This window comes from Tenrec ecaudatus, chromosome 1 (genome assembly GCF_050624435.1).
Source record: "Tenrec ecaudatus isolate mTenEca1 chromosome 1, mTenEca1.hap1, whole genome shotgun sequence".
In the NCBI taxonomy this organism is placed as follows: Eukaryota; Metazoa; Chordata; class Mammalia; order Afrosoricida; family Tenrecidae; genus Tenrec; species Tenrec ecaudatus.
This window is the reverse complement of record NC_134530.1, coordinates 172,523,304-172,529,872: the sequence shown is the minus strand read 5'-3', so window position 1 is coordinate 172,529,872 and position 6,569 is coordinate 172,523,304. Positions and strand designations below refer to the sequence as shown.

Here is a 6,569-nt window from a genome sequence, read left to right as displayed (position 1 = left end):
GCGGAATAGGGGGGCCCTTGCATAATAGGAGAGCCCTCGCAGAATCCCAGGGGAGTCCTTGCGGTTGGAAGCGGAGCGCTAGGAGCAGGCCTCACCCCCATTAACTCAAGCGCTGGAATTGGGAAATTCAGAGAAAGTTTAGCCTCCCCCAGCTTATGTAAGGGCGCTCGGCGGTGTTTTAAGCCAGAAACCAGTTAACCCAGTAACTTTCCAAAATAACAAATTCTCCCCCTTTCTGGGTGAATGCAGGAATGCTTTAGAGAGCCGGGCTGAGTTCAGATGCTCAGCAAAGCCGAAAGCACGCTACTATACGAAAATGGCCATCGTCTGAAAGACAAGAGTTTAAATAATCATTTTTTAAAGTACGTAAGCATGGCGTTTTCAAATTTGTGACCAGGTACCGAGATAAAGTTAAGAGGTGGCATAGCAAGCTGCAGTTCAGCGTTAGCATTGGTGGTTCAGTGGTAGAATTCTCGCCTGCCACGCGGGAGGCCCGGGTTCGATTCCCGGCCAATGCAAAGTTGCCTTTTAAAGCACAGATATTTATTATATTACATCTTTTATATTCTTTTTTTCATCTTTTATATTCTAAGATTCATCCATTAAGCTAAGAACTTACAATCTTTTCATTTTTTGCTGCTCCCTCTTTTACCACTTCACATTTTTTTTAACCAAGTCACTTAAAAAAATCATTTTATTGGGGGCTCATACAACCCTTATCACAATCCATACATCCATCCATTGTGTCAAGCACATTTGTACATTTGTTGTCATCATCATTCTCAAAACATACGTTTTCTACTTGAGCCCTTGGTATCAGCTCCTCATTTTCCCCCCTCCCTCTCCGTTCCCTTCTCCCTCACGAACCCTTGATAATTTATAAATTATTATTTTGTCATATCTTGCCCTGTCCGATGTTTCCCTTCACCCACTTTTCTGTTGTCCATCCCCCAGGGAGGGGATTATATGTATATCCCTGTAATCGGTTCCCCCTTTCCACACCACCCTCCCTCCACCCTCCCCATATCTCCACTCTCACCACTGGTCTTGAAGGATCATCTGTCCTGGATTCCCTGTGTTTCCAGTTCCTATCTGTACCAGTGTACATCCTCTGATCTAGCCGGATTTGAAAGGTAGAATTGAGATCATGATAGTTGGCGAGAAGGCATTTAGGAACTAGAGGAAAGTTGTGTATTTCATCATTGCCACAATACACCTTGACTGGCTCGTCTCCTCCCCACCACCCTTCTGTAAGGGGATGTCCAGTTGCCTAGAGTTGGGTAGTGGGTCCCCAATCTGCACTACCCCTCCTTCACAATGATTTGATTTTTTGTTCTTTGATGCCTGATACCTGATCCCTTGGGCACCTGTGATCACACAGGCTGGTGTGCTTCTTCCATGTGGGTTTTGTTGCTTCTGAGCTAGATGGCTACTTGTTTACCTTCAAGTCTTTAAGACCCTAACTCTCTTATTTTCTATGACTTTACTATAATCTTTACTTATTATTGCTGTACAATTGCACCTGCTGGGCTTGTGATGATGTGTTAGGGGCCGACTCCCCTGACAATTCAGCAATAAGGAAACGAGTTCATTCTGGTCACTAACACCTGAGAACCTGGGTCACAGGAACTAAAGAAGAAGATGAGAGTGAGTTGACTAAACCTCATGGCCTAGTCCAAGAAGGCTAAAGTTGTTTAAAAAACAAAATTGTGACTGGGCCCATGGTCAAAGGTAAGGTGACCAATGGGGACCCTGGTGGAGCCAAGTGAAGCAGCCCACATTGAGTTAACCAAAACCTGTCCTGATGAAAAGAAGATTTTTGAGCCTGTAAATTGGTGCATATTGTTGCTGACTTTATGGATGACCTGTCCTAATTTGACTTTGCTTGTGGATGCAGACTCACATGGTTCCAATCGGAATGAAGATTCTTCACATCAAAGAACTTGCTCATCTACTCAAAGCACTAGGTTAATATAAGTAGGCAGTATAGAAATTGGATGCTCAAAATTGGGGAGGGGGGGGATAAAGGCATAAGGTAACTGGCTTACAAATTTTGATAGATAAAAATATTAAATATTTTTGTTTTGTTCACTTATAAAATATTATGTTTAAATAAGACTGCAATATTTCAAACTACATATTTTAGTTTTATTTTGTTAGAACTAACGTCTTTGTTTTGAAAATTATATGTGACTAAAAAGTTGTTTCAGGATGTCATGTTAATCCCACACTGACCATTTGACTGCTCCAAGGATGCCTGCAATCACAAATTCATCATCATAATTTACTTAAATCCCTGCAAACTGACATGTTCTCAGCACCAACTCCACAAATTCTTAAGGAAAGCAGTACCCCAGCCACCAGCAAGCAGCCTACTGTGCACCCATTCTACCCTGGTGACTGTGTCCTTGTAAAGCGGTTCATGCCCACTGGACTTAAGCCACGTTGATAAAGACCTTTTACCATCATATTCACAACTTTGACCATGGTCAAGGTAAGCGGACTTGTTGCCTGAGCTCACCGCTAGCATCACAAGGCTGCACCAACTGAGGCAAAATGAAATGTTCATTCTTCTGTAAAAGATCCCTAATCCAGTGGTTCTCAACCTCCCTAATGCCACGATCTTTTAATACAGTTCCTCATGTTGTGGTAACCCCCAACCATAAAATTATTTTCATTGTTACTTCTTACTGTAATTGTGCTACTGTTACGAATCAGGCGACCCCTGTGAAAGGGCCATTAGGCTCCCAAAGGGGTCACAACCCACATGTTGAGAGCCACTGTTCTACATCATCTCCTCCCATCTCTGACCTCTTGTCCCAGGTTCACTCCTGCCTGCCTGCTGCCTCCTGCATTCTAGTCCTGAGATGAGATGGGGCTCCCTCTGTGGAACCACTGAGTGGAGTCCTTTCCAGGGGTGTGGGCCCCATGGAACTTCAGAGTCACGTAGTCCTCTCCAAACACATTGACCCAGGGAGGCTGAAGTTTCATTACAGCCTAAAGGGGAGATCTGTGGAGAAACAGAAAGGAGTGAAAGTAAATAACTATAAAGGGATCATCGATTCCAAAGGAGCTCCCAGGGGAGACAAGAGCCAGACAAAACTACCACAGACCTAGTTAAAGATCTGAGGACTACAGCAGCTTCATGCCCTCAGGCCTTCAGGTATTTGGTGAGTCCAGTGGAAATCTTACCAAGAAGCCAATCTCAGGACCCACTGAAATGGGAAACAGCCTATGTTGAACCTTAGCTTGATGCTTGGTAGAACAGACATCTCCATCCATCGCAAAAAACAGCATCGCAGATTGAGGGAACAACACCATCAGTTCAAGAAAGTATAGAGCAAACTTACCACCTTGAGTTTCTATATAAGCTACCCAAAAAAGAGAGAGAGAGAGAGAGAATGGTGAGTGAAAGAAACCAACAGCACATATGGCTGTGCATGAAGGGGACTCAGGGTCCTTCTTTCCCCAGGACCCACTGCAAGAGCACGTTCCCAATTGATCTCTTATAAGCATATTCATGTGTCATGACCTGCTCTCACCCAGATCTGTACAAATAACTAAAAGTACATGTGAAAAGCCTGGGCAGAATTGCCTTTCTAGGAACTCAGGAAGTACTTTAGAATTCTGACCTTGGGAAACTGTGGAAGACTAAACACCTAGAATCCTCTTTCCCTTTGTTTTCCATTCCTACTATGCAACTGTGACTGCTGAGCAATTGGTCCCTGCAGTCAGGAGTGTGGGGGTACCTGAAATTGCGTATGAACGGATAATACTCAGATAATGGCAACAAAGCAGGAGTGGCGAAGCAAGGAGAGAAGGCCGATGGACATGTCAAGAAACATTTAGGAATAAAGACTTATCCCAGAGAGGGGCCAGAGCCCAAAGGGTTTAGAAAACTACTTTAGAAATAAGGAAGGAAACAAGGAGTGTGCGTGTGGTAGGTATTCCGAGTAACTAGTCTCAGTTTCGATTAACTATCAATAATGATGAAAATTGAAGTTATTGCTCTTCGCAGATAAACTTCTCTGTTGTGTACCAACACCATAGTGTATTTCTGAAAAGCACGAGAGAAGATAGGGATTATTCTATCATGGGGAGAAGACTGGGGATTCCTTCAAACAAAAACCCACTGCTAAGAGGGGAGTGCACAGTGGTGACGTTGGGGAAGCACAGGGAAGGCACAGCTCCTTGTGCTGTTGTTTCCAGTAGCGACTGCGGCTGTGGAGGTTAAGGCTGGCAAGTGGGGTCCCAACCACAGGGACTCTGGCCGAGCTGTGCCTTGTTCACAGGGGCGTCTCACTTGGGGCACACCCTTGCAGCCCCCTGAGCCTCTTCCTCCTGTTCGTCAACGATCTACTGCACGATGCGCTGCCACAGGGACTGGTCCCTTCCAACAATGTGTCCAACACCCACGAGGCAAGCCCGTCACCTGCACCTTCTCGGGAGCACTCTGGCTTCTCTGCTTCCGAGGCCGTCCTGGTTCCTCCCCATGCAGTGCACAGCATCGTCCACATTCTTTGGAACACCACCATGCCAAGGCATCTTTGAGTCTCCTGGGATCTACCTCCTTCAGGGCCCAGCGCTGCCATGCCCCGCTGAAAGAGGCAAAGGAAATGACCACCTTCAGGCTCAAGGGCAACGAAGTACTCAAAGGGGGACCACTGGCAGCAGCTTTGCCCGCTACGATGAGTACCTACCTCATGCTACCGTGTCTGTAAGACCCCAGGGTTCACCACTGAGAAAGGTCAAACCGAGAGCCCAAGGCGAGTCTGCATGCCCGTGTGTGTGTGTGTGTGTTGTGTGTGTGTGCTTCTCAGGATCCGAGCCCTGCCCGCCTCCCGAGAGAGCCCTCCTGCCCAGGAAACCCCGTGAGGTGCAGGGCCGCTCTCCCATTCCAGGGGTCGCGGGCTCTCAGAATCCACTCCACCGCACTGGCCTTCCAAAACCTCTGTCTCTGAACCCGGGGAATGGCCATGCAAAGCCCCGGTGCCCTGGGCTCTGATCCCCACGCCCACCCTCAGGGGAGGATGCACTTTGGAGACGTGTGTGACGTCAATGAGCCAGTCAGGCAGCAGGAAACGCGTGGTTCCGCTGGCCCCTGGCAGGAGCTTTGCCCGCTGTGATGCTTGCCCCAGCATGCTACCCTGTCAGACCTCAGGGTTCTGCACTCGCAAAAGGCTGTAGGGATCCCTTGGACCTCAGGTGAATTTTCTCACAAGTAGACACAGATGGGACCACAGTGGGCGAGATCGCCGCCCCCACGCCCCCCTCCCCCCCACCCCTGTTACTGATATCCTTTTCCAAATTATCTTATAACCATTAAGGTAAACTCAGTGTCCCCTGAGCAACAAGTCTTCTTCCTTCATCTATGTAACCATTGATCATGTTTGGGTTCTTTCTTTTTTTAATAGTGTTCATGATATAGCATTGGCATATCATACATTTTCACAGTTAAATTTATTGTGAAAAGAGTTGTATGCACATCATCACAATCAGTTCCAATACTTCCTCCTTCCTTAATATTTTCTGTCTTGACTTGTTGTAACCTGTTATCTTCCCTAGAAAACACCCTCCACAACAAAACTAACCACAAGTATTGTCTGAGTTCAATGTGACCATTGCAAGTTTATCAAACCCAGCAAAGATGCAGAGTGCTGTGGGAAGAACTATTGGTGTCAGAATAGGATAAAGAAGGATGGAGAGTGAAGTGTGCCAGCCGTCAGCCTCGTAGGAATCACTCTGGGCCAGATGTGAAAGTAGAATCTCCTTCCCACTAGGGAAGCTGGAGAGGTTGAACTTGGCTCTCACCCAATTTCCTCACTGTGGTTGTGAGCAGGTCGATAAATAGTTACAGAGAGCAGAGACAATCATCCACTTAATTTGCAAAGAAAAAATTATCTGGTTTGTTCCCTATTGAGGAAAAACGGTTTTGTGTTTAATAATAATTTTTATTTTAAATTATGTGGTTGGCATTCATCAGCTTTATATTTAATAGTTTAACTTTCTAATCAAACCCCCAAATGTTTTTTTCTTCACCTGCTCCTTGATTTCTTTTCTCCCTCTTGTGGACAACTGTCTTCCATCTCTCTCGAGGTAAGAAAGTTAACATCCATCAACTATCTCTCTTGTGGGATACAAAATATTTCTCCCAACTTGTCTTCCCCAAATAACGCTGTTTGCTACACGTGGTAAATGACTGCACACCAGGAGGTCAACGAAAGTAGGTCAGAGGTTATACTCCTTAAAGGGTATCAGCCATCTAGAGCAACCAGACTTATACTCGGACTCACCCTAAGTACGACCACTCCTTTCTGACATTGTTCCCTTGAAGGAGTGCCCAAAGGCAAGCCTGGAACCACTCTCAGATGACTAAGTTTAGGCTACTAAATTGAGTCTAGGGTATGCCCATCTTGCCACATATGTACCCCTATACCCTCCCTTTACTATTGCGTGTACACCCCTAGGTCATCATGGGTGTATAGGAGAAGTTGACCAAAAGAAAGAGTGGCAAAGTGGTAGGTCATTATCTGCAATCAGGGGGCTGCATGCACCCAAAGATATATAAG

The 6,569-nt window shown here is 46.0% G+C and overlaps 1 non-coding gene across 1 annotated transcript; it reads left to right on the top strand.

The window, feature by feature from the left end:
• The first annotated feature begins 447 nt into the window (after positions 1–447).
• Positions 448–518, top strand: TRNAG-GCC (transfer RNA glycine (anticodon GCC)). Its single transcript has one exon. It is a non-coding gene; the product is annotated as a tRNA-Gly (tRNA).
• The last annotated feature ends 6,051 nt before the right edge of the window (positions 519–6,569 follow it).